Raw genomic sequence first — 26,919 nt, 5'->3', positions numbered from 1 at the left:
GAAAAGTTGGTACCACACGCACAGTGGGAAGGTGTACGAGAGGGCATCCAGCCATACCTCAAAGCAAGGGCATCTTGAAAGGCAGTCTTGTGTAGGGAGAAACCATGTTCCTGCACAGGTAGGGCAGTAAGCCAGCTAGAAGCAGGATTGCATAGCAACCCAGCCTCTGGGTACAGTGGGCACTGACGCCCACGTGTCTCACCCAAGCCTACTGAGGTCACGTGAGCCGTTGGGGAGGCCGTGGGCATGCAGTAACGAGCAATTCCTTACCCAGCATGGGGGGCAAATCTAGGTAGGTAGTGGATGTCGTCGTAATGCGTAATCGTAGCCAGTTAAATGAGGGTTAGACGCAGTTTAACCCAGGTTAACTGGCCGATCGTAGCCCGGTTCTTTAAAGTGTACGGAGATAGAGGACGGAAATGGTGGCAGGCTATCCGGCATCACGTGCACGGAACAATAAGCATACACGAGCATAAGTGCGAACTAGTTTTCTCCCACCTCTCCTCTCCCAGGGGTATGTCTGAATTCCAGTGTATTGTGCTTAGGCAATACACTGTGACTGGTGTTGGGTACAGTGGGAACTGACGCCCACGTGTCTCACCCAAGCTTACTGAGGTCACGTGAGCCGTTGGGGAGGCCGTGGGCGTGCAGTAACGAGCAATTCCTTACCCAGCATGGGGGGCAAACCTAGGTAGGTAGTGGGTGTCGTCGTAATGCGTAATCGTAGCCAGTTAAAAAAAAATCTTTAGGAGTCATCTTGCGACCTCGCTAAAATAAAAAAGTAACCTTCGCAAAATAAAAAAATAGGCGTATTTCACTTTATTTCTCTACCTTATGTTACAACTACTGTCACGTTATACCAGTCAACACAGCCGTGTTTGTATAGTCCATCTAGCACTGATATTATCCAATCCTGGTTTGCCTATACGCGTATTTTCTTCAATCAAACCTCTATTCCCTACAATAACTTTTAAAGACACGACGTGGACACAAACTCTAATGCCTGATAAACACATTGTGACAGCGTGCTGAACCGTAAGTTCCCTAGGGATGGCGTTTTAAGCAGAAATCTTTTTAAATTCTATTTAGTGCCACACCCCATGCGAGCGTTTATAAATCGCCAGTTGTCTTATGGTGTGAAGAACAAAATCACTAGCGAAGGTGCTCTTCAATTCTCTATTTACATGTAATTTTTAATAGATTAACCACAAAGGCCGGTAAGGTGAATACAAAAGGTAACAAGGCTTTAGGGGTTACCACCTCTATGTAGTGTTTACCGTGTAGCTTGTGTTGCGGCTTTCATTAAGTATTATGCACACACAAATGGTGCAACAAAATTTTGTAATGGATTGCTCGGATGTGGTTCGTGGTGTTGTGGTTCGAATGTGGTTCATGGTTTGCCAGTGACCATGTATGAGTTGGGGTTGTTCCACACAATTTACACAATATTCAAATTTCATAATGGCCATGAAAATTTCTTGCCATATGGTAAACATACAACAATGTGTAACAACGTTAATCAACATCACATCAAGACTTGACTAAAAATAGTTCCAACAATAGTGATGATTTCTTGTATGTCAGCATGACGATACTGAGACCTGTAAAAGAATAAGCAGGTACTGAAGTTAACCTTAAATTAAACACTCATGCAACTGACCTGGAACATCGGTTGCAACACCAAAAACACTTGTTTCGATATCTGATGACACAATCCAGCAAGCACTGAATTAAAAGAGAATGTACAAAAAATCAATATGCCGGGCTGTATTAATAATAGCATGTACTGTATAATCAAAATGAACAAAAATTATATCCCAGGCTAAGTGAATGAATAACATAACTGTTGGGTAAGCATTAGGACATTAGTCAAACAAAAGTACGCTATCACAACTTGGTCATAATACAATGTTTGTACCACTGGACTTCACACTGGTTGCCCAAAAATTGTGCCATTCCGGGACAACAGCATAATTATGAAACAAATAGTTACTGCAACACAGAAGGCTTACTGTCTACACTGATATACCATAATTTAAAAACATAACAGGTGGGCATTAAATACAATACACTTAACATCTGGGTACTAGGAAAAAATCACTAACATCACAACATGTAAACTGACCTGGAAATTAACGCCCTTGATGCCACTACAATCTAGACTGGAAATTTTGTTTGAACCCATCAACACTATGCCCGATACATCTGAGTAGACTGACCTTGCAAATTCACATCACTAGTATACAGTGATAATTGATAACTACAAAAACAACAATTGCAATAATACAATTCTTCTGTACGTCAACTGACCTGAAATTCATGACACTCGATACCGAGACCTGTAAAAGAATAAGCAGGCACTGAAGTCAACCTTATATTAAACACATAAACACACATGCAAACTGACCCGGAACATCGGTCGCAACACCAAAGACACCTGTTTCGATATCTGACGAAACAATCCAGCAGGCACTGAATTAAAAAGAGAATGTGCAAAAAATCAATATGCCAGGCTGTACCAATAAAGGATGGATAATCAAAATGAACTAAAAAATATATATCCCATATGCAGGTTAAGTGAGTAACATAACTGTTGGGTAAGCATGTAAACCAGAACATTAGGTCATTAGTCAAACAAAAGTACGCTATCACAAACTGGTCAGTGATAATTGATAACTACAAAAAGAACAATTGCAATAATACAATTCCTCTGAACGGCAACTGACCTGAAATTCATGACACCTGTATCTTTGTTCTTGCGTGGTCTCAACTTACATATGTACCATGATCACATTCAACTGCTAGTGGATAAACCAGTATGACCAGATGGCCTGCAAAAACCAACAAGCAGGTGTTAAATACAATACACCTAAAGCCTGGAATATGAAAAATATCATATAAGCGTTATTCCACACTGATATAGTAATAGATTATAGGATGTTGTGGAACTTGCCTAAACGTGTAAACTTGAACATGAGGACAACTGCATAATCTGGACACTTGGAATTGTCCAATACCTGATGAACAAGTTGGTACTAATGACATTCACTTCAACATTTTATCCCAGCTGGGTGAATCTCTTGTAATTGAGTAAAAAGGTGTTTATTTTCCACCTGCAACCAAAGTTCTACATTTCTGTGGTTGAGTGTACATAAACTGACCTGGAAAATCAGTATGCCATAGGGGTATGGAAATGGTTCCTTTCCTTCTGTTGTGACATTACTTACAGCTGACTGGTAAATGATCATCGATGTCCCCGTGGACCCCAACAATGAGTATATCAATAACTTCACAAGTTGGAATGAATTTCCTTTCAACATCTGGTGGACAGGTCAAAAACCCTATCGCACAAACACGGTGAATCTGTGTGGCGATATGACACGTTTCACTCCTCGTTTCGTTAGCATTCAAGACCGGCATATGTCATAGAGTACCTTAGTATTCTTGACTCTTACTTCTTCAAGCGTTGCTCTAGCGATGTAGTTTCTTACGAGGGGCTCGAGTTTCTCATTAAAGTCGAGCCGATTAAAGTACGCCTCACCATCCAGTTACATTCTTAAACCATTCAATTTAAAACCACGTATCACGAGTGTCCGCTTAAGGTAATTAGGGACTTTCCAAGAGATTTCCCCTAAATAGATCACGTGTTAGTTGTCAATCCGGTGGATTCTGGTGGTATACATGGTTCAACAATGCGGTAAGTGTACTTTAATATAGTATAAGCTGTCAATAATTGTTTGTGTACTGCTAAACTAAGTTATTTTTGTGTGATAAGCATGCTTGAGGAAGGGTCTGGGGGACGAGACTAATGTTTTTACAGCAGTTGATGATGGCCAGGCAAAGAACTGTGAGAAGAACTACTGTGATAGTGTGATAGTAGGGAAAAATTCCACCCCTATAGCTCTACCTATAGCTAGGGGCATTAACTATCATTATCTACAACTACTGTATTATGTTGCTGATATGTACATCCGGGCCAAGAATAAAGGTGAAAGTGGTAGTAAGGCTCAATCCTATTATTCTGCTGAACAAGCAAGGGAGTCTAGGACTCTGGGGACATGCTCCCTCAGGAAAGTATAAGTACTACAACTTTTTTTTTTCAATTGCTTCAAGTATAAAAATTTCAGTCAAAAGGTGATGATCAAGGCTCTGGTCTTATGCACTGGTTGGAGTGGTTGTATCGATACTGCACTGTGACATCCTTGAGGGGTTAGTGCTGGCATTGTCCATGGCAATACTATTCCATCTCCCCAAGTCTTGATGATTGAGTCCTCCATTCCTTTCTCTGCTGCTCCAATCCTGAAGTTGTGACCACAGTCAAAAGGTGACGATCGAGGCTCTGGTCTTGCATCTATACTGTACTGCAACACCCTTGAGGGGTTAGTACTGGCATTGTCCATCGCAATACTGTTCCATCTCCCATATACAAGTCTTGATGGTTGAGTCCTCTATTCCTTTCTCTGTTGCTCTAATCCTGAAGTTGTGACCAAAATAATAAAAAATGGTTATAACATGATAAATGATTATGATGATAACAATTACAAATGTATTTATAGCTGTGTAGCAACTGTGAACTAGTTAGGCACTTGCAAGTTTAATTAGGTGTCTGAAGCATTTAACAAGCACAGATATGAGATATATTCGTCACATGCAGGCAGTAAAGATAGATTTACTCTAATAGAACAGTCATACTACACCGTAAATTCATACTTCCGAATTTACGGTGTTATGAAACAATCATTATTATGTTTGGATTTTACTGACTCTCCAAGATAATATTTTGCATTAATGTTAATTGCTCATTTCCAAAAAAATTACCTTTTAAACCAAATGTAGAGTCTATCACTGACAAAAATGAGTGATATCCACCCCAAAAACACCTTCGCTGTAAAAAAGGCGCGCCCAAGAAACTACAAGTACCTGGAACCCAATGTAAAAAAAACAAAAAGAAAAAACAGCTCAGCTGAAGTGAAAAGTAACTGGTAACTTAAAGAGCTGATATCTGAAGCGGCCAAGAATACAATTACTAAAGTTTAATCCATGCAAGAACACCTTGGCTATAATACAGGTGTGTACATGAAAGTAACTGGCAACTGAAATGGCTGATATCTGAAACGGCCAAGAATGAATAGTCATATACAACTAATTCAAAAATTTAACACTGAACCTTTATAATTCAGCTGTGTTCTATATTCACTCTTGCTGCATCGTAAAGTAATTTCTTTTAACTCTAATTGGCTGGTAATTTGGCCGCCTTTTTTTGCTCTATTATACTGACTATTAAAAAAGGCGACCAAATTACCAGCCAATTAGAGTTAAAAGAAATTACTTTACGATGCAGCAAGAGTGAATATAGAACACAGCTGAATTATAAAGGTTCAGTGTTAAATTTTTGAATTAGTTGTATATGACCATTCATTCTTGGCCGCTTCAGATATCAGCCATTTCAGTTGCCAGTTACTTTCATGTACACACCTGTATTATAGCCAAGGTGTTCTTGCATGGATTAAACTTTAGTAATTGTATTCTTGGCCGCTTCAGATATCAGCTCTTTAAGTTACCAGTTACTTTTCACTTCAGCTGAGCTGTTTTTTCTTTTTGTTTTTTTACATTGGGTTCCAGGTACTTGTAGTTTCTTGGGCGCGCCTTTTTTACAGCGAAGGTGTTTTTGGGGTGGTAAGTCATTACAATGAGAAAGATATAGCCAATGTGGTTCCTAACATTCTGGATTTATATATTTTAGTTATTGTTAATTTATTATATCCTATGTAGTGTATGCATGCATGTGCATATACCGTATTTGTAATTGAAACTTCAGATCATAAGTATCCCAAAACCAGTAAACCATTAACAATAACGTACTCTGGATAGTGTTGTAATACACGTTGAATTCTCCTGTGATATTACGAACTCTGTTCACTTTAAGGTTAATAACTTGTGGTGTCTCCTAGCAAGCAGAAGATACAAGATTATCATAGATTATTGTGATCATTGTGGTGGAACTATTTACATACATGTATGTTTATAGTACATAGAGTATGTACGTACATGTCACTTTTGTTAAAATGTTAACTTAGTTATGTCCTTAGCTATAATTAGGCACCGGCCTATTATGCCCGAAATTTTACTTATTATGCTTTTGAGCATTGCTCAAAAATTAAGCCTATTATGCTCAAAATTATGCTTTCAAAATCAAAATTATGCTCTAGAAGTGACTGTTTTATTAGAGTATATCAGCCTTTCCTGACTGCTCTATTAGAGTAAGTGACTGCTCTATTAGAGTATCTCGATCTTATTTCTGCAAAGTGTGAATAACCAACAAAGAAACGGTTTAATAAGTTGTATTACGTGTTTTTGATTATAAAATGCACTAATAATACTATTGGCAGTGAATATTTGCTTTCTTTCAGGCGCGCGTATTGCGCATTTAATTAATTTTTCAAACATCGTCCCTATTATGCTGGCATTATGCTTCATGCTTTTGGCCACCTATTATGCTTTAAATTATGCCGGCATAATCGGCCGGTGCCTAGCTATAATTAATGCAATCCATGTTATTCTGCAAAAAGAGTACTTACATGTTGCTTTAATTGCTATATATGAAGAGATAGTTGCACTATGATAATCTTGTATCTTCTGCTTGCTAGGAGACAGTCATACTACACCTGTGACTGGGCCTGCGATAATAGGGCATGTGGGCACATGATTTTTACCTACTTTTTAATACTTTCATCATTCATAACGTTTTGTACCATTATGCTATGGTTTTGCAATTTTCAGCTCTTAGTAAGCATTTCATTGGCATCATGATGCAAGTTACAGAATGCGGAAATACTATTCCAGTACTGAGATACGACCTGTAGAATGACGGGGTGTAGTTTGTGCCCACATGCCCTGTTTTCGCAGGCCCGGTCACATTACTTTGAGTTTGATTTATCAGCATCATATTATGATGCTGATAAATCAAACTCAAAGTATGCATCATTTGATGACACTGGTGAACTGAAGACACCTAAGACTATATGGTATTATATAAAGATATTAATGTGCAATATCATCCAATTACGTAGCAAATGCATTTAGATAAAGAAGTAAAAGAACACATGGTGGTAGAGGTACTATCATTAACAACTTGTAACTGATTTCTTACTCAGTAGACAGATTATAATCCTTAACTTTGGCGTCATGGTGAAATTAATCTAATATCCTTCCTCAATATACTTGTAACTGGGAACCACACTTGATCCTTTACTTCTTCATATACAAGTCTGGAACAAATAACGAACAGCAGCGCTTATAAAGAGAAGTAAGTATAAACAAGAGTTCATAATATATATACTAAGGAGAGTATCCTACTCTCATATACCCCTGTAGAAAGGCGTATCGTGAAATTATGACGTAACACTTCTGAGTTCGCCCGTTTTTCTTTGTATAATTAATGATGTCATTAGTTGAACATGGTATCGATTGAACGCGTGCCTACCAACGTCGCTAGCAACCAAATTAACTCCTGCTCTAAGCGTTTCTCACCCAACTACAATTGTTCCTTCATGGGTTAAGACCGCTTCGTAGGCGTTTACGGTGGCCCTGGAGGTCGCGCTATGCGCTATGTGACAACTCCTATGTGACTAGCGCTATGTGACAACTGCTATGTGCCATGCGCTATGTGTCCTTTAAGCGCCCCAAGACCGCCTGCTTCGTTTAGGACAGGAATAACCCTTTAATCTACTGATGAGCGAAGTCATCATGCTACTGGGCATTCTTTTGGACTTGACGGTCTCTAGTAAGATGATAACGACGGAAAACATCAATCATTAAGGTGTGTGCGAGGGTGTGTGTGTATCAATAAGAACAATTCACTCTTGGGTGGTTTAACACTGTAGTCATAGACATACAGACCTTAGATACCTAAATTTATGGTAACAAAGTTTGTCATTTAATCTTATTACGTGCATGAGTGACAAGGATGATGCCAAGTGAAGCTTTGTCCAGCTTCTGCACTAGCATTTGCATAACAAAGAGTCAAATTTAGTGTAATTAGGCCCCTATTTGGTGATTATTAGTTTCTCATTCACCGCCGCATCCTTCTTAGGCTACCGCATGGTAAGCCATCATTTACTCTGCATGCTCAGAAGAACACGTGATACTGAACTGTCATATTTTGTATTGAAACACGATGGAATTTTTTAATCAACGCTACAGTGCACTATACTATGCATCACCAGGAGAACTGTTGTTTACTTGCTAAATTACTTCTATTTTCGACAGTTTTTCAACATTCAACTGAAATCCCGCTATGATGAAGTCAATAGAGCACAATTGCAACTAAAAACCAATGTTAATTTGTGGGAGGAAAGCCTTAATTATTAGTTTCTAATCCCCGCCCACATCACCATTTTTCTTACTTCAAGGATTTTTTGTACCACCGGTGGCTTAGTGCAGCCATCCAGCACCTTTTGAAGTTGATACCTTGCTAGAGCAACTGCATTCTGAGTCATTTTAGCAAGTTAATTCAGCCATCTAGTTAGTACAAAATAAAATAATAATCCAACAACTGAATGTGTTACTGTATAATACTCTCAATAGCAGCTTGATGTATTATATTGATATACGTCAAGCGATTAGCCAATAGAATTAGTATTACACTTGTTTGTCAAGGTCCCTTGACAAAAATCTATAATACTAATTTGATTGGCTAGAATAGTGTGGTGTATTTCTATTAGAAGTACATGTCCGACTTGACAACTATTGTTACCATAGTGATAGATGCCCAAGGTATAACACAATATGGTTGCTTAGCAACAGTTGCTAGGTAACCGTTGCTAAGGCTACACTCATTTTGAGACCATAGCAACGGTTGCCTGGCAACCGTTGCTAAGTGTGATTGGTCTTTTGCAGTGGTTATTTTGAATTTCTGTTGCCTAGTAACAGTTGCTATGGTTGTCGGATTAGTTTGCAATAGGACAGATGGCTGTGGTATTCGGGATTAATAGTTCTCGCATTGTAAACAGGAAGGAAATAGTGCTCGGCTTCGCCTCGCACTATTTTACTCCTTCCTGTTTACAATGCTCGCACTATTAATCCCGAATACCACAGCCATCCGTCCTATTACATATACAAATACGCCCTCCCGCACTGGTATTTTGAGTGCAGGAGGATGAAAAACTAATAATTAAGTTATGTGGCCAAAGAAAGAAAATTTGGACATCAGTGTATTAATGTTATAATGGCCTAATGGTAATGCCCTCCCGCCCGCATCATAATAATTAGAAAGACTGGATGAGAAACTAATAATCACCAAATAGGGGCCTTATTTTAAACCTTTGTTAATGTTCCACTATGAAGAATTTGGTGCTGCAAGAGGAATCCCATTGTATCATAGAAACAGAGGAAGTCCTATAGTACTCTGATTAAAGATAATGGGCCAATAGTGGTCACTTTTGCTAATGCTGACCAGAGTGGGCAATATCTATATGCGACTGGGCCTGCAAAAATAGGGCATGTGGGCACATGATTTTTACCTAATTTTTCACAAAGTTTCATCACTCATAACTTTGTAATTGCAATGCAATTTTCAGCTCTTAGTAAACAGTTACCGTATAGCCTAAATATTTCAAGGTTGAGCAGTGTTGCTAAAAATAAAATTTTCGCAGATTTGCAAACACTCCCAAAATGTATTAGATTATATGGAGGTCTAAATATTTCAAGGCTAAAATTTTTGCTGATAACCCCCAAAACTGCAAAATCAGCAAAAATTTTCCCCTTCGAAATATTTAGGCTATACGGTAATTGGATTTATGATGTAATCTACAGAATGCAAATAGTGTATTCCAGTGCTGAGATATAACCTGTTATGTGAAGAAGTGTAGTTTGTGCCTACATGCCCTATTTTTGCAGGCCCAGTCACATATTGTTATTGACAGGCTATACAATCCCATCACAGCCTAATCTATAGAGATATGCACAACTTTACAACCAAAAACATTCTAATAAAAACGTGATGTCACTATGGTGAACGAATGTATTGTAGGTATACATAGAAAGTGTGAATCGTTACGAGAGTTTCTCCAGAGTTGTAGACTCTTTTACATGTATAACAGAGTAACTGGAACAAGGAGCCCCATCTGTAGTTCATGTGGCAAGTTTTAGTCTGAGCCGCATTTGCTACCCGTACGTTTGTATGAGATTCACTATAGTCATTCACCATCAAAAATTCTTGGGTACGCTGCTAATCTCATTATATTATTGATCATTTTTCGTTCAAATAATAAATGTGCATGACCTCTATTCTGCAGACTGGACTGATGGACTCACGGACTGCACGGGAGCAACAGCTAATCCAACGTTTTCTTCATTTGTGCATTGTAATCAAGACTAATTCTATGTAAGTATTCCCACAAACCAATCAATTCACATTTTCACACGTAGTACTAGATGGGACCACAGCCTCAAGTGTAGCGTCTGATATTGGAATACACACTCGTACAAGCCAGCATTTATTTATATATAACAACCAGCTAACCAATCCCACACATGGAACTAGTCTGGGGCACAACCTTAAGTCTAGCTGTCTTTCCCAATTTATTGGAAATGTACAAGACAACCCTGTCTTGGTCACGTGTAAAAAATGGGATAACGCCTCATCAGATAAACTTGAGACAGACGGCCAGACTTGTGGTTGTACCTCTGACTAGTGCAACACGTGAATTGATCTGTTAGCTAGTTGTTATAAAAATTTTTCCACTGATAAGAATGATTTAAAAGAGAATACACACATACAAAAACAAATGATAAATATAAAGATCAAAGAAAATCAGTCAAGTGTATCAATCCTGCCCTCTGCACAAACAAGATCAATGGCAGCAGATTCTTCGAGTCCAAAGTGATGGTAGATCCTCTCAAACATGTAGCAGCTGAGCGGAGTAGTGAAAAACTTAGCTTACACCTTAGCCAGTTAAGGGTCTTACTGTAGGACTATCCATTTTTTTTCTGACAACTTTTATTAGAATAGCGATAGAGTGGCAATAGCAATAGAGTAGCAATTGTTATAAATGAATGCCATCTATTACGAATGTGTATTCCAATAAATAAATTGGTGCAGACGTTGTACTTGAGGCTGTGGCCCCGTCTAGTATTATGTATGAATTGATTTGGTTTGTGGTAGTATTACAATGTACAAATGGAGAAAACATTGAATTAGCTGTTACTTCCCTGAAGTCCATGAGTCTGCCAGTCCAGTCCGCAGAATAGATTTGGCCTCCCATCAAGTCTTGTATCTGGCATGTAACATACAGAGGGAAACTTTGGCAAAGGAAAAATTTAATGAATCAAGCAGAATGTCACTGTTGGCAAATCGAGTTATTAGGTCATCGAGTTATTAGGTCAATGCTGACATACTAATATATATCTACACCCTCTGGAATAGTGAATATGGCATGTAGCACTTGTCACTCATCACATTTTGAGGGTTCAAGGTGAGGTTTGAGGATACCACGTGCACAGTACCTACCTACCTAGCTTAGTAGTCAAGGCAGGCTTGGCTCTAGTTTGATTTTTTTTTAATATTTAAAAATTTTTTTTCCCCAGGGTATCCAGCACCCCTTGCCACCACCCTTAGCACTAGATGTTGAAGTGCTAGCCAAATGATAGACTAAAAAATTTATTGGATTAAGGAAAAGGCACCTGACCTTCTATCAGAGCAAGGTCAAGAGCCCTATGGCTAGGCAAGCAATTGCTGAACTCAGCAGCAAAAAACTAAGGTCACAGCATAGCCAGGCCATAACACTACTGTAAGGAATACCCCTTTTCAAAGACAGCAAATAGGCCAGGCATTTGTAAACAACATTAGTACACTCACTCATTCCACCAAATGTGGAAAACACTAACGGTACAAAAGAGCCCATCTCAACTTCTCTGATCCTTTGCTCATATTTTAGTTTGATGCCAGTCCCAGTGGCCCTTAGTTGAGCAGAAAATTGTTTAGTTCACGGCTTGGTTCACTGTTTTCTTCACTAGAAAAATAATTGTATTGATGGGAAAAATTTGGCAAATTCATGGGCATTGGTCATTGGCCAAATTTTAACTGTGCCCCCACCCCCTGTGTGTCAGTCATGTGTGACCATTGTCCAGTACATTACTGACTACATATTTTTCCGGTGTGTGTGTTTGCATAGTGTGTATAATATTAACAATTGCTGTATGCTATGGTAGGCAAGTTGCAGTTATCAGTTCTGTTTGATTTTTGTCACATGGTACATGTGGACAATCCTGTCAAGGTTAGCAATCATTTAATGCTGGCCATGTGATCTTGTCAATGGCTCACAGGTAGCAAATACAATTGGCACGGTTTCCAGTCGGACAGCAGTATGAAGACACTGATTTCTTCTTCAAACGCTTGTTCTTATAGCTAATTGTACAGTAGTTTTGTAGTTGAATAAGTATAACGGCTGTTAAAGTTGATATAGTAGTGCACCTTTTAAAAATTTCAAGGCAGAAAAGTGTGCTTCAAATACATTGTGTCTAACAAGTTAAATATATTATTTGCTGAGCAGTCAGCTCTAATAGTGTGCTCAGCTTCTATGCAAACACTCAATTACAAACACAAATTTAAAGAAAGTTAGTACCTATGATGATAGATGAGCATTTTCTGGCTGCAGTTATATTAATTTTGGCACTTCACAGTAAAAGTGCATCAACTCATGACGGGTTGATGTGGTATCCTTCTACATTTAATGTGTTCACCTAGGTGGTACAGAGAGAAAATAAAGTTATTGCTACATACTTCAGTAAAATTTATGCGAGCAGTAATTTTGAAAAGCTGTATACCAGATTGTGCAAGTTACACCTCTGTGTATTGTCAGTGAAGCCTTGCTAACTCTCGATATATGACTAGAAGAAAAAAAACATTGCTTTTTAAAAATTTCTACCATGTATGTATACGTATCTATTATAACACAACAATACCAAAGCCGATTTAGAGATGTACCAATCACAGCCAGATCATGTGCTCTCATCATTGTCACTACAGTAGCAGTTACCATGACAACAAGATGGAATCTTTCATGTAATAGTGACCTGTGCCAAAAACAGCCCAGCTGTAAAAAAAGGCGAGGCCAAGAATACTTGTACCTTGTTCAGATCTGGTGTGACATGTGATCATGAGGCTATGTATGTAGATGAATTAATGCTGCCAAGAGTATATACTCCCCCATTGTTATATTTTTGATAATACTCATGTCAGAAATGTATAATAATTTATATATAGTTATGTTCATATACCGGTACACAGGCTGTAGTACAACTCCCATTTGCAATCCCCTAGGAACATTTAGATTGAGGTATATAATACCCAGAGTTGGGGTAGTTACTTCGGAAAAGTAACTGGTTACGCGTTACTTTTATCCCATGTAGCTCAGTTACAGTTACTGTTCTAAAGGTAACTAAATACTCTAGTTACTAGTTACTTTCACGGTATAAATTATGACTTGTTTTTAGCTTTTGTAACATGAATTTTGCTCAGACATATGCACCATTAACCATTAAGGGATGCAATACATATGTGCACTTAAAATAACATTTCTGTGGCTGTTTCAGGTCAGTTTTAATTATTGCTATGTCTCATACTCAAGCTGAATCATAGAGAACGTTACACAGAATCTGTCTACTTATTGTGGCTGTAGCATATATGGCACAAAAATTGAGGTGCTCTTGCTTTAAAAGCATAATTAGTTATAGTTACAATTGTAACTTAGTTACTTTTCAGACAATTACTCCAAGTTACTAGTTACAAAGCAAGTAATTATTTATATTACTAGTTACTTTAAAAGTAGTCAGTTACGTAACTTAGTTACAAAAGTAACTAGTAACCCCCAACTCTGATAATACCTACATATATACGTAAGAACAGTAATTTCATAACTTGGTATAATAGTGCCTGTTTTATTGTTTATACACAGGAGGCTGGCTGTGCAGTTGTGGATCCATACATGTTAATAATACAAGACCACAGACTTACAACATGTGGCTATTATAAACATCACCTGGTGGGCTATAGCCAAGTATGTTGACACAGAACACTTACTCTGTGATTAACATGCTGATTGGTGTGGAAACATCCCGGGGCAGTGTGCACTCGGCATACTCGAGCAGTGCACACCCCCGGGGTGCAATCACCACTTACCATGTATTTAGTATGTGTGCATACAAAATAGACACAACCATAACAATGTTTTCCTAGCTATACACACCACCCTTCCACCACACCAAGAGTTCATAATATATATATTTAGGAGAGTATCCAACGCCTGTATTGCCCCTTCAAGATGCACTGCGTATTAATTGTGCAACATTGTGTAATATATCCGAATACTTTAGTATAATTTCAGTAAACTCCAACACATGGCTTCGCCATGAAAGACTTGTTGATAGGCGTTGATATACCAAAGCGAATACCTGCAAGCACTTCAAGGCCCTTATAGCTCTTGAAGCAAGTTAACACCTTTGGTGATGACGACTATTGTGTAACATTATTACGCAGTGCGTTTTGAAGTGGCAATACAGGGTTGGATACTCTCCTAAATATTATATATTATGAACTCTTGACCACACCTAGCTCTATTGCCTACTTTTTCCTAGTTCTAACCACAATAACATTTTCCACAAAGCCAGAACGTGTACGCAACAACACCAAACAAACAAACAATCATGCAAATATCTACCACATAACATTACACCATTGCCATAAATAGACATAACAGCACAAAACACAAATAACATTCATACAGATATCTATACACAAGTACTTTGGGGAAAGGGCAACTGAGGAAATTGTTGGAGTAGGGTGTAATAACTTTTACACAAGCCACGCAGACAAGCATTGTGGATATGGCATAACTGGATTTACAATTGACCACGAAGCAAATATGTCTTCCAATTAGTACAAGATTGCAGCAACGCATCATATATGTATAGCAACACAACGTGATAGCAGCAACCAATGAATAATCATATAAGTTAAATTTAGCGTAATTGGTTTGGTTTGGCCATGCACAGATAATTAGCACTTCATCCACCCTCACTTGGTCCTCAGTTGCCGTTTAACTATATAGGTGTATCTAAGTTCAATATCAGTAATTGGATGCACAACAACCAAGTAAGCAATGTAACCAAGTTATGCATACAAAGGTTCAATTTTTATTATTATTTTATATAATTACACACATTATATACATACATTATGTGGACAACCGTACAAGCGCATACAACAACATATGCACTGGCACATATACTTAATACATGGTTTTGGGTGGGAGGGAGGGAAAAAAGTTTTTCTGTCCGCCAACACGCCATGCACTATGGCATGATCTCATGATCTCAAACCTGTTAAACCAGTTTATTAAAATGAATCATTATGACATCATTATGTTTCATGTATCCTACAAGATTGGTTCAACTTTTACCCGAAACAAGTGTTGATTTCAGTCTGTGGTGCTAGCACTGCTAATATACAATGCCTCTCTAATGGACCTTACAGTCAACTCAAGGATTCTGGGATGCTGGCTTCATTTACTATGGTATGGTATGTAGATTTGCACTGTATCCATTCTACGCCCACACCAAGGCATGTTAACTTCAATTTATTGCGTTGCAATAAATTACATCTATGTGAATATGCAGTCTGTAACTACTTCACTCAGCTGTGAATATAATGTGTCACTTAACCATTAATAGTACGTCTTAACTATGTCACTGTGACTATTTAGTCTCATTTGGCTAGACTGCTTTTGTGTTGGGGTAGGAAAAAATCCCAACACCAGTGCCAAAAGAAAAAGTGTGGTCTGGCCACGTGAGAAAAAAATGGTCTGGCCTTGAATGGTATAACCGCAAAGGTAAGGTGAATATAGAAGGCCTATAGTGGTGGCTACCAACCATGAAAAATAACATTGTACAAAACTGATAAATAACAAATAAAAGACTGTGATTAGCTACACAAAAGTGACATAGTACAATTATCAAAGAAATCAGAGCACAAAATTAAACCACCGCTTCAATTTTATTGGAATTTAAACTCAAATGTATTTTTACAAAGTTAATGACAGCAAATTAGCGATTAGGATGTCAATATTCATATTTATTATAATGTCGATATTCATATTTATTATAATGTCAATATTCATATTTATTATAATGTCGATATTCATATTTATTATAATTCATGACTGGAATTAAGTATATTCCCTAATTGTTTTAAATACAGAAATAAAAACTGCTAATGAGAAATCCCATACAATATACCATTAATTTTTATTTTTAGGAGCATTGTGTATTCATACATTTGAATCCAGTTCTGGTTATCTCACCGCAATTATTTAGTTATGCATGGAAACCTAGAAAAACAATTTTTTTGCATAGTGGTAGCCACATGCAGCTAGCCTACAAAGTCAATTAGCAAATCTGTGATATTGTACTCTCATTCAACACAATATATTATGGATCTTGCACCTTTGAGTCCAGCAATTGGCAGTTTTTCCTCTATTTCACTTATAAATGGCTCAAAATCTACAAACTTGGTACCAAATTAATGCTTTTACTCTAAAGAGCAAGTTGATACTTACAGAAAGTGCATAGCGTACTCTGTTCAAAAGTTATAGACATTTTTATAAGTAACAAATGCCATTATTTTCCTCGTCCACGCATATACTTTAAATATGTTAAAAGATAGGTTTCTTATTCAGTGATCATATAATTTGGCAACTAATCACCTCAATTGGGCATGAGTATCAGGAGCAGACCCATGAACTATCAAAGGGTGCATATAGGGTACAATATAGGGGGTGGGAAGGGGTTGCACTTGCACAGTATATGCAGTAGAGGCATAAAATACTGAAACCAAATAATTCTATCAACTAAATGGGTATATGGGCTAAAGTTGTAACAAGGAACCTACAGAAGTATAAAGAATTATAAGATTATTTGCATGGAATCTCTGTTGCTGCTAGACTCATGCACTTCCAGCTATGTTGATGGTTTGGAATATGTACGTATCTATAAAATTACCTTAGGAAGAGCTTTATGTAGAATTGGTGTGCAAGCATAGAAGTGCATTTGAAGACATTTGAAATGTTCCTTGCTGGTTGGTCACATTGGCTCCATGGTCAAGGTTAATCTCTTAACTAAGAAATCTATTTATGCCATTTGGTCCAGTCATGCATGTAGTGTCACTGTTCTATAATTTCAAAATACAAGCCACATGCACATTGCATTGGGTGATACGTAATTATAGCTAACCTCCAGGCCAAACTGAAACTAGCCATGTTAGAAAGGCTCTATTGCTATATAGGTTAAAAATATTGAGGAACAAAATTTTCACAAATTTCATGAGTGAATGAGACAAATTTGTGAAAATGTAATTGTGATCATGAATGAATATGGGTGAGGTTATATTTTGCTAGGCTGCACAATCTAGAATTTCATGAACAAAAATGTGAAAATTGATTTTCACATGATTTTGTTCATCCCCTGATTAGTTTATTTTATGCCACAAAATGTTTCTCCATACTATGGACTACTCAAGTTTAAACCACCTGCTGGACCTCCATCAGCATTGGGAAAATTGGGATATTAACTCAGGAAATTCTAGTATTTTGGTCATTCCATGCTAAATTATCAAAGAAATTAAAATGTTAACCCACTCTTTTCAAATTTCTTCACAATTGGCACAAAGACAGTGCATCATGAGTCAAAGTCATACACCAAGTTTCATTTGATTCCTTTGATCACTTTCTATGTTATGCCTGTTTGCTTTACTGCATTTGTGATTGCACAATACTTCTAATATTATGAAACCTGTCCAACTGGATCACTGTATAATAAGGTCACCTGATTTAAATTGACCATTGTAACAGTCTCCTAATTGTGTCATTTGTGTACACAGTGACTTTAACATGTATATAATGCAACATAATATGGCAGAGGTGACCGGAATGAACAAGTTCACTATTACTTTTATGCTGAGCGATTAAGTAAATGTATACTAGTTAAAATAATGTAATCTCATTAACTAAATGGTTATAAGTAAATTGTCTAAGTTCTGTTTTCAACATCAACTTGTCAATAACCTTATACTGTGCTGGGAGCCTTTTCTTAACAGTGACAAGCTACCTGTAAGATACGGACAACAACTATGATAAACAAGAAGAATACCCTTTCCACCCTTTGTACAGTGTGCATGGAGCATTTACATATTATTTTGAATGCCATGGCAACCACATAGCATGCTACAATTTGTATACTGTAATATATGTAATAGGGTGAGACAAATAGTTCGAAGCTTTGAAGGTTCGTTCGGTCTCACTACATTTGGATGCCGCTTTACCCCACCAAAGCTTCATTACCATGGATACTAACATGTTAAGCCAGTTGTACAAGTATTGATACTCCTTCTGGCAGTACATTTTTGGTGTAGTTGTAGTTCAAACAATGGTTGTACTGGAGTTATAACAAAGTGTAGGAACCTTTACTACAGTATACACCCTAATAACCATCAAGTATGTTCAATAATTATTGACACAACATTAGTAACAAAGCTTCAAAGCTTTGGTAATATTTCTGAAAGAAGCTTCAGAGGGTGTATTTGTACATTGGTTCCAGCCCTAACATGTAGCTGTCATGCAGGCTTAATTCCTATGTATACTTGTGTATGTTGTGTACCATACGCAAGGAAATTTTGACGTAAGAAAAATTTGACGAATTAACCAATTTGTCAAATTTATACTCGTCAAATGCTCTAAAGCACCTAAAACAGAACAAGTTATATCTACAATTTCTTGACTTTTGTCAACATTTAATTTGTTAAATCTGATGAAGTATGAATTCGTCAAATTTTTCTTACATCAAAATTTCCTTGCGTATGGTACTTGTAGAATAGAGGCGTACGGTGATGTATTTAAACACAATGCGTTCCTTTTTAGAATTGTCAAACACGATATGCCCAACAGCATCTCCATAATCTGATAACCCTATTGTAAGATCTCATGGAAATGTCCACTTGTTTATTAAACTATTGCATGGTATATCATTTCCAATGACTAAAGGATTTCTATTGTATGCGCTGACTGCACTTAATATCCTCAGAACTGTTACAGCATATCCCAGTATGACAGCAATATCACCCGGATCTGCAGTGAAGCCAAGAACAAGGGTGGCACTATCAACACCCCAGTGCCAATCTCAGATATAGATTTTAGCAATTTGTTATTAATTCTCCTCTGTAGTCTATCAGTCCACTTCGCAGAATAGATCGGGCCGTGATGGGATGGATTTGCCCACTCCGGGCGGCATTAGTAAGTGACCACTAATGGCCCATAATCTTTAATCACAGAATACTATAGGACTCCCTCTGAGGGATTATACGGGGGTTCACCTACAAAGTTACCCCCAGTAGTGGGGCTTGACACAAGTATTTTTATAACAATCGAATTGTGTAACTATATTTAGTTAAATCACGTGACGTTGAGCGAAGCGGCGTTGATCATTGAGTGGGGGAATACCTCGGGGAATATGGATGGTAGGTAGGGGATTAGACAAACACTTAGGCCCCAGTAGTGGGGTTATTACTCTTGCAGGGTGTCAAATCCCCACATGGCCCGTACTGGGGGGGGGGGGGGGGGTAGGGGCCTAACATTGATAGGTACATTACGCAAATGCTAGTGCAGAAGCTGGACAAAACTACACTTGGCATCATCCTTGTCACTCATGCACGTAATAAGATTAAATGACAAACTTTGTTACCATAAATTTAGGTACCTAAGGTCTGTATGTCTATGACTACAGTGTTAAACCACCAAGAGTGAATTGTTCTTATTGATACACACCTTAATGATTGATGTTTTTCGTCGTTATCATCTTACTAGAGACCGTCAAGTCCAAAAGAATGCCCAGTAGCACTGATGACTTCGCTCATCAGTAGATTAAAGGGTTATTCCTGTCCTAAACGAAGCAGGCGGTCTTGGGGCGCTTAAAGGACACATAGCGCATGGCACATAGCAGTTGTCACATAACGCTAGTCACATAGGAGTTGTTACATAGCGCATAGCGCGACCTCCAGGGAATCGCTAAGTTCACCCTATTCCATGTTGAGTCACATGATCTTCTGTTCTGATGTTCTATTAATAGAACTATAAACACTGACTGCTCGAATTTAATAGACATATATCAATCGTAGTATATTTTATGGAAGCCTGAAGAGTTGGACAGACGAAAGCGACTACCTTCCATATCTCATCAGTCCCCCTCAGGCAGTGCATCTGAAACTTGTGACTCGCCTGTACAGAGAAATTACTACACATTGTGACACCAATCATAGTATTATCTCAGTGTGCCAGCTAGACTCAGGTGATGGCAGAGATCAGTACAGCCGCTAATAGAAAGCCGGAACTTGGATTGAATATAATGTAAGATGCACCTATATCGGTGTTGTGCTTAGATGTGAACTTGTCAGCCTGCAACAGTGCATAATGAGGGACTCGTGACAATTTTTTTTCTCTTATCCCCACCTGATGTAGAATTGTAGCCTGCAAAGTGCCTGCACATCTAGCACTGCTAGGCCTATTTTCAGGCTAATACCCTGCTTCAAGTGAGTAGCTAATCACTCATTCTGGCCAGTATATACAACCACTCAACCAATCCAATAGCCCACGCACAGTTCTAAGGGTTTCCGAACCAGTCAGCTTTTTAAATGTCTAAGACAAGGTGTATTACTACTTCTAGTGATCAAACTACATAAACTGCTTCTCTCCAGTTCTTCCAAGTCTTAAATGTGTTAAGCACCTCTAAAATAATTATCCATTAAGCTATTGACTTCTGTAACTGTTCGATAATGCATCAAGTCTTTCTGTATACTTGATTTAACTGTAAACAGTGTTTTTATTCATATTGAACTAAAATTGCTTAATTAAAATGTCTCAGAATGGACCCCCACCTTTGATAGGCTTTTCTGCCTTTGAATTGGAAACTTTCCAGTCAACAAATTGTTTAGAACTGCCCCTGCAATAGCCTGTACTGCACTGGCTGACCAGTCAACCCAACCAGTAAGAGCAGAACCACTGGATTTAATTTATAGACATACTTGATGATGGTTACTTGTGGTCAGCAGCAGTGAACGTTCTTACTTTGTGTTGTTCACATAAATGGATGAGTCCTAGGAGTATCATATAAATATGCTCATTCTGCTTATTATACTTAATGTGCTGAAAACATTTGTGTGAGACATTACATTGGCCGTATGATATTACAAGGGACTATAACAATCTGCAAAATCAGGGTGGATGTCTTCCAAGAAAATAAAATTTAACTTGGCTATCTGAGATTAAATATTAGGGTATTTTTCATGGCTAATAGGGCTTAATGTATTTCGTGGACTGGAGTCACAGACTGAGCTGGAAACAGCTTCTTAACAATAATCCAGGGATTACCTATCTCTTCTAATGGAGCCATTATCTTGTTCTTCCAGTAGGCTGCAGTTAATAGTGACTCCAACCTTACAAGAGATAGATAATGGCTGGATTATTGTTAAGCTGCTTCCAGCTCAGTCTGTGAGTCCAGTCTGCAAGTCCATTCCACAAAATATATTAGGCCTGGCTATAGGGCCATTTTGTAAAAAAAAAAAAAAATATTTATAATAAAGTAAACTCTGAGTCAGCTAATACGTACTTGTCTGCATTTGTTATGACTAAAGTGGTTAGCTATACACTTGTGCATTTATGTAGAAACTTAACATCACTGAAGAATCTATCAAAGCTCGCATCATTCTGAAAACGATTGAAAATTTGACATATAATTTGACAGATGCTGATGTTCCATTAGCACAGCAGCTGAGGAATGATTTATATTGGAAGTATCATGCACAGCTCCCAAAGTCTGAAGGATTATTGTTGTGCCCAAACTCAAAGAGTTTATTGCAGTATGCATGAGACGAGCTAAATTGACCTTGCAGTGTTCTACCATGAAGAAAATGAAGCAAAGAAAGAAAAGATCTTCAAAAAGGGTTGGAATTAAGGAAGATAGGTTGGCCAAAAGTGTAAGTTATATAGATATGCAATTTTCTGAAGTGAATATTGATGTTTGTTTTCATAGGCTAGTGGTATTAAAATGCAAGGAGCAAAGCCAGCAACAGAAGGTAGAAATGCACGTCGAAGGTGCTATAAGTGTTCAGGATGCACAGCAAAAAGAATGTGGTGTCTATAAATACTGTAAGGATAAGCCTAAGTATGGTGGACCAGCCACTCTGAAGCAATGCTGTGTCAAACGAAAATGTACCATGGTATCTACTTGGAATAACAGCAAAAAGATGGTATGATAATGACAAATGTTTTTGGTTTGTACAGACATGAATATTAGAAAGTATGTAGATGCTAATTTACAAAAATGTTAGTATTATGATCTGTCTTTTAAGAAAATCTGACCTGTACTGGTTTTTAATAATTATCGCAATTATTATTGTATCATGATATTTTAAGCCAATGTATTATGTATACTGTTGATACTTTCCAATCCTGTGTTATCCCACCTCTACAGGCTATATACTATGCGGTGGGAGTATTAATCCTAAACCTTGACCATCTAGGATCACTAAAAGCTCAACCAGGTTGTATGAGCAAGTAGCTATAGTGTACTCAATTTACTTATGCATCATTCTTGTATGTCAAGACTAAGTAGGGCTGCTTTGTTTATATAAATTGCCACTTACTGTTTGATGTGAGCAACTGAATGTATACAGTGAAACCTTTGTATTAAAGACATGATGTTGGAACCAACTGACTGTACTGAGTGTCCTGATTATCAAGTGATACCTTACTAAGTGTCCAGATTATACAGGTATCCTCATCTTAGTGTCATGATCAACAGGTTGTACATGTATATGCATAATAATAGCAGAGCTCTGCTGCCACGTTAATGATAGCCCTGCATTATCATGGAGGTTATTTCATCTAAGAGTGTTTATATAACCAAAATATATTGCATGTATATACACATTATAGTACAAAGAACACAGTGGCATAAATGTGGTGATCAATGTCTAATTAACACATCCATTAATGTCAAAACAGCTTTTTAAACAATCCAATAATCTACAAAACTGGTAGGGGACATGTCAAAGATTTTATGAACACAAAACAAAAACAAATAATACAAAGAGTCAAATATTGAAAAGTTAAATCAAGAAAATGTGCATGTACAACAGATTCAAGCCTAGATGGAATTTTGGCCAACATCTGTAATGTGCAGTATCTATAATCGGAACAATTTTTTGATACTTTTAGTTAATGCAAATTCTGTATTCACACACATTCTGTATCCCTTGTTCCATGCACTATCAATTCTTACAGATACGTACTTGTGAACATTGTATTTTATTGGAGGGCTGCACTCTTTGTCTATGTTCTAGCTGAATATTTCTCTTCGGTTTTTACTCAAGAAGATACTAATGTACCAGTATTATTCCTGAAATTCCACCAATTTACATACACTCTGATGATGGGGTATCTCAATTACTTCATAATTTGAAGCCCCACAAAGGGCCCAGACAATCTTCCATCTTACTTTCTCAAGAGGTAGCCAATGAAATTTCCCCTGCCCTTTCTATAACCTTTTCTATAATTTTCCAAACATCACTAAACCAAGGAGCCATACCTGACATATGGAAATCTGCTCTGATAATTCCAGTATATAAAAAGGCAGTAAGAAGGACCCTGCCAACTACCGTCCTGTATCACTAACATGTATGTGCTCAAAATCATGTAACACATTATCTACTCTAGTATGTTTGAACATTTGAATCATCATCAAGCTTTAAGAGATGAACAACATGGCTTCCGGCAGCATAGGAGTTGTGAGATACAATTAATTATAACAGTAAATGATTTTGCACAATGCTTAAACCAACAAGGACAGTGTGATGTGTTGCTGCTTGACTTCTGTAAAGCCTTTGACAAAAGTCCCCCACTCCGGTCTCTTCCACAAGTTACAATTTTAGGGTATTAAAGGACCTCTTTTGACTTGGATTAAGAACTTCCTTTCTGATCGATCACAAGAAGTGGTGTTAAATAATAAACAAGGTGACTCATGTAATGCGGGTGTACCACAAGGAACTGTTCTGGCTCCATTACTATTTTGATTTACGTCAATGACCTTCCTTTACATGTCTCAAGTAGAGTTTGATTTTATGTTGATGTTATACTTTACTCAAATATTTACTCCGTGGAGGACTGCCAATGTGATCTTGACTCCTTAACACAGTGGGCACACAAGTGGCTTATGACCTTTAATCCAATTAAATGTGAATTTCCTACAAATAACAAACAAGATAAACATCATACCATTCACTTACCACATTGACAACTCTACAATCAGAGAGGTCACTCATGCTAAATATCTAGGTGTAGTCATTGATCAACACCTTAACTGGGACAACACACAAAACAAGCTGCTAGTAAAGTCACTAAAATACTAGAGTGCAGTTTTAAATTTTCCTTTTCCCCTTCAGTGATTAAACTATGGAATAATCTACCCCAGAACATTGTTAACACTTCCACATACACTGTGCTTTGTAATGATTTGGACACTTTTATAATTACAACTGTGCATTATAATCATACATGATTCCTGCACAGTACACAATAATATAATAATAATAACCTCAGTTCGTGACAAAAAGGTAGACCAACATAACTCTTTCAGATGTGCATCTGAAATTTACTCCTTTACATTTGCAAGAGATCAAGGACACTTAAATGCCCACTGTACGTGTGCTGGACATCATTAGTGAACTTCCAGTTTGGACTTCTTTGAGGCAGTACAAGGATTCCATACCATGCGTGTACATGTATACTCCAGAGATGATTATATCAGATACCAATGAACCATGGATTCAGGTGTATGTAGCACCTTATGCAAAGTATTACTGGCTTTGGGAGACATAATGCTTGCAGTGGCTTGACAAAACTCAATTGCACAGAATATGTACTTGCTGATGTTAATTGTGAGCTAGATGTGCGGGCCCTTTGCAGGCTACAGTTCTACATCTGGTGGGGATAAGACAAAAAAAATGTCATGAGTTCCACTGTATGCGCTGTTGTAGGCTGACAAGTTCACACCTAAGCACAACATCGATATAGGTGCATCTTACATTATATTCAATCCAAGTTCCGGCTCTCTATTAGCTCTACTAATCTCTGCCATCACCTGAGTCTAGCTGGCACAGATAATACTATGATTGGTGTCACAATGTGTAGTAATTTCTCTGTACTGACGAGTCACAAGTTTCAGATGCACTGCCTGAGGAGGACTGATGAGATATGGAAGGGTAGTCGCTTTCGTCTGTCCAACTCTTCAGGCTTCCACAAAATATACTACGATTGATAATATGTCTATTAAATTCGAGCAGTCAGTGTTTATAGTTCTATTAATAGAACATCAGAACAGAAGATCACGTGACTCGACATGGAATAGGGTGAACTTAGCGATTCCCCGACCTCCAGGGCCACCGTAGGCGTTTCTTACTAGGCCATTCGCGAATACGGCTATCCTGAGCGTCGCAAGTGTGAAACGGTGCTAACGATTCTTGCACTTTTACGGCTTCCTGAACGTCACAAACCACAACATCTTGTCGTTACGTCATAACTTCACGATACGCCTTTCTACAGGGGTATATGAGAGTAGGATACTCTCCTTAGTATATATATTATGAACTCTTGGTATAAAGGAACAAAGAATGATGTAATGTCTTTGGTAATCAACACTTGTAAGTTTATTTGCATGCTTATTTGTCCTACGGTAAACGAAGTCAGTTTACACATCCTACTTGCATATTTAGTTCATCACAAAGCAAAATAAATTATAAAAATAATCTTAACAGTTTACTATCCCAGGCTACGATGTACAATGCTGTAGAATCAAGACACAATAACACTTGTTCTTTCTCATTTTCCTGTCCATGTTCAAAGTTTTCAAAGAATCCTCACCAGCATGACTTCAACTTTCTCTAACTGTTGAATTTTTCCCTACACATTTCATTGTAGGTTTTAAATATATAATATAGTAACTTGGGTAGCTAATTGTGACTGGCTGAGCAAAAGCCGGTCGTTTGTGCATTCCTTTCTTGCTTCTTCGTTACCTATAGTAACAAAAAGAATGGACTGCCAAAGTTTCAGCCTTTTATGACGATTAGTCTTGTAGTTATAGTACACATTTGCATGGAGTAGAAAGATATTTGGTTTGTACAGCAATGCTATGAATACTGTCAGTAACAGCAAATAAATTACATGCACTTCATTCATACATCATAACTCAAAAACTGTGAGCCAATCCTGCAAATTTGACTGATCAGTACCTTGAAGGTGACCAATTCCAGTTACAGTGGTTTTTAGATCATTTGTATCAAATTTTATATATGTGTGAATTTGTGTCTAATAATTTCATATTGTGTGCTTGCAATTTTGCAATAATTGTACAGTTGATTAAAGCCCTCAAGGCCTCAACCATTTGTAGCATCAAACTTTGATTGAAACAAAGCTACACATCTTGTGATTTTCATGGGGTTTAGAGTAATGTGTCTATACATGATCTCACATACAGTATATACATTAGTAAAGATTAACATTTTAAAATATACAACAGGACTAAAAATCATTTTAGTTTTGTCTTTGTATGTAGTGATTAAGTTATGAACTGTCATACTTAGTATATTTGAGCAGCATGTATGCATGTCTCGTATTATTTAAATTACTGTATATATCATCAGTAACTATATTGCAAGGCTGAGAGGCTTATATCTACATTTGTAACAGTATATATTTTTGTATGATCACTCATGGAAGGTTTACTACCTATGATCTAAATCATGACAATAAACAGTATGCCTTT

General features: G+C 37.5%; 3 long non-coding RNA genes across 4 annotated transcripts; 2 read left to right on the top strand and 1 right to left on the bottom strand.

Moving 5' to 3' along the window:
* The first annotated feature begins 3,370 nt into the window (after positions 1-3,370).
* Positions 3,371-13,332, top strand: LOC136266679 (uncharacterized). Of its 2 annotated transcripts, none has more exons than XR_010706220.1 (3): positions 3,371-3,697; positions 12,211-12,275; positions 12,325-13,332. It is a non-coding gene; the product is annotated as an uncharacterized lncRNA (long non-coding RNA). The 2 variants fall into 2 exon arrangements; XR_010706221.1 differs by lacking the exon at positions 3,371-3,697 and adding an exon at positions 7,444-7,819.
* Positions 13,333-18,029: 4,697 nt separating this feature from the next.
* Positions 18,030-20,145, bottom strand: LOC136266385 (uncharacterized). The gene is made up of 2 exons (XR_010706099.1): positions 19,872-20,145; positions 18,030-18,159 (listed from the first exon to the last, which is right to left on the bottom strand). It is a non-coding gene; the product is annotated as an uncharacterized lncRNA (long non-coding RNA).
* Positions 20,146-20,215: 70 nt separating this feature from the next.
* LOC136266386 (uncharacterized) lies at positions 20,216-22,437 on the top strand. Its single transcript, XR_010706100.1, has 3 exons — positions 20,216-20,450; positions 21,765-22,075; positions 22,132-22,437. It is a non-coding gene; the product is annotated as an uncharacterized lncRNA (long non-coding RNA).
* The last annotated feature ends 4,482 nt before the right edge of the window (positions 22,438-26,919 follow it).

The sequence above is a fragment of the Dysidea avara genome, chromosome 9, assembly GCF_963678975.1.
Source record: "Dysidea avara chromosome 9, odDysAvar1.4, whole genome shotgun sequence".
In the NCBI taxonomy this organism is placed as follows: Eukaryota; Metazoa; Porifera; class Demospongiae; order Dictyoceratida; family Dysideidae; genus Dysidea; species Dysidea avara.
This window is presented reverse-complemented; position numbering and strand designations above follow the sequence as displayed.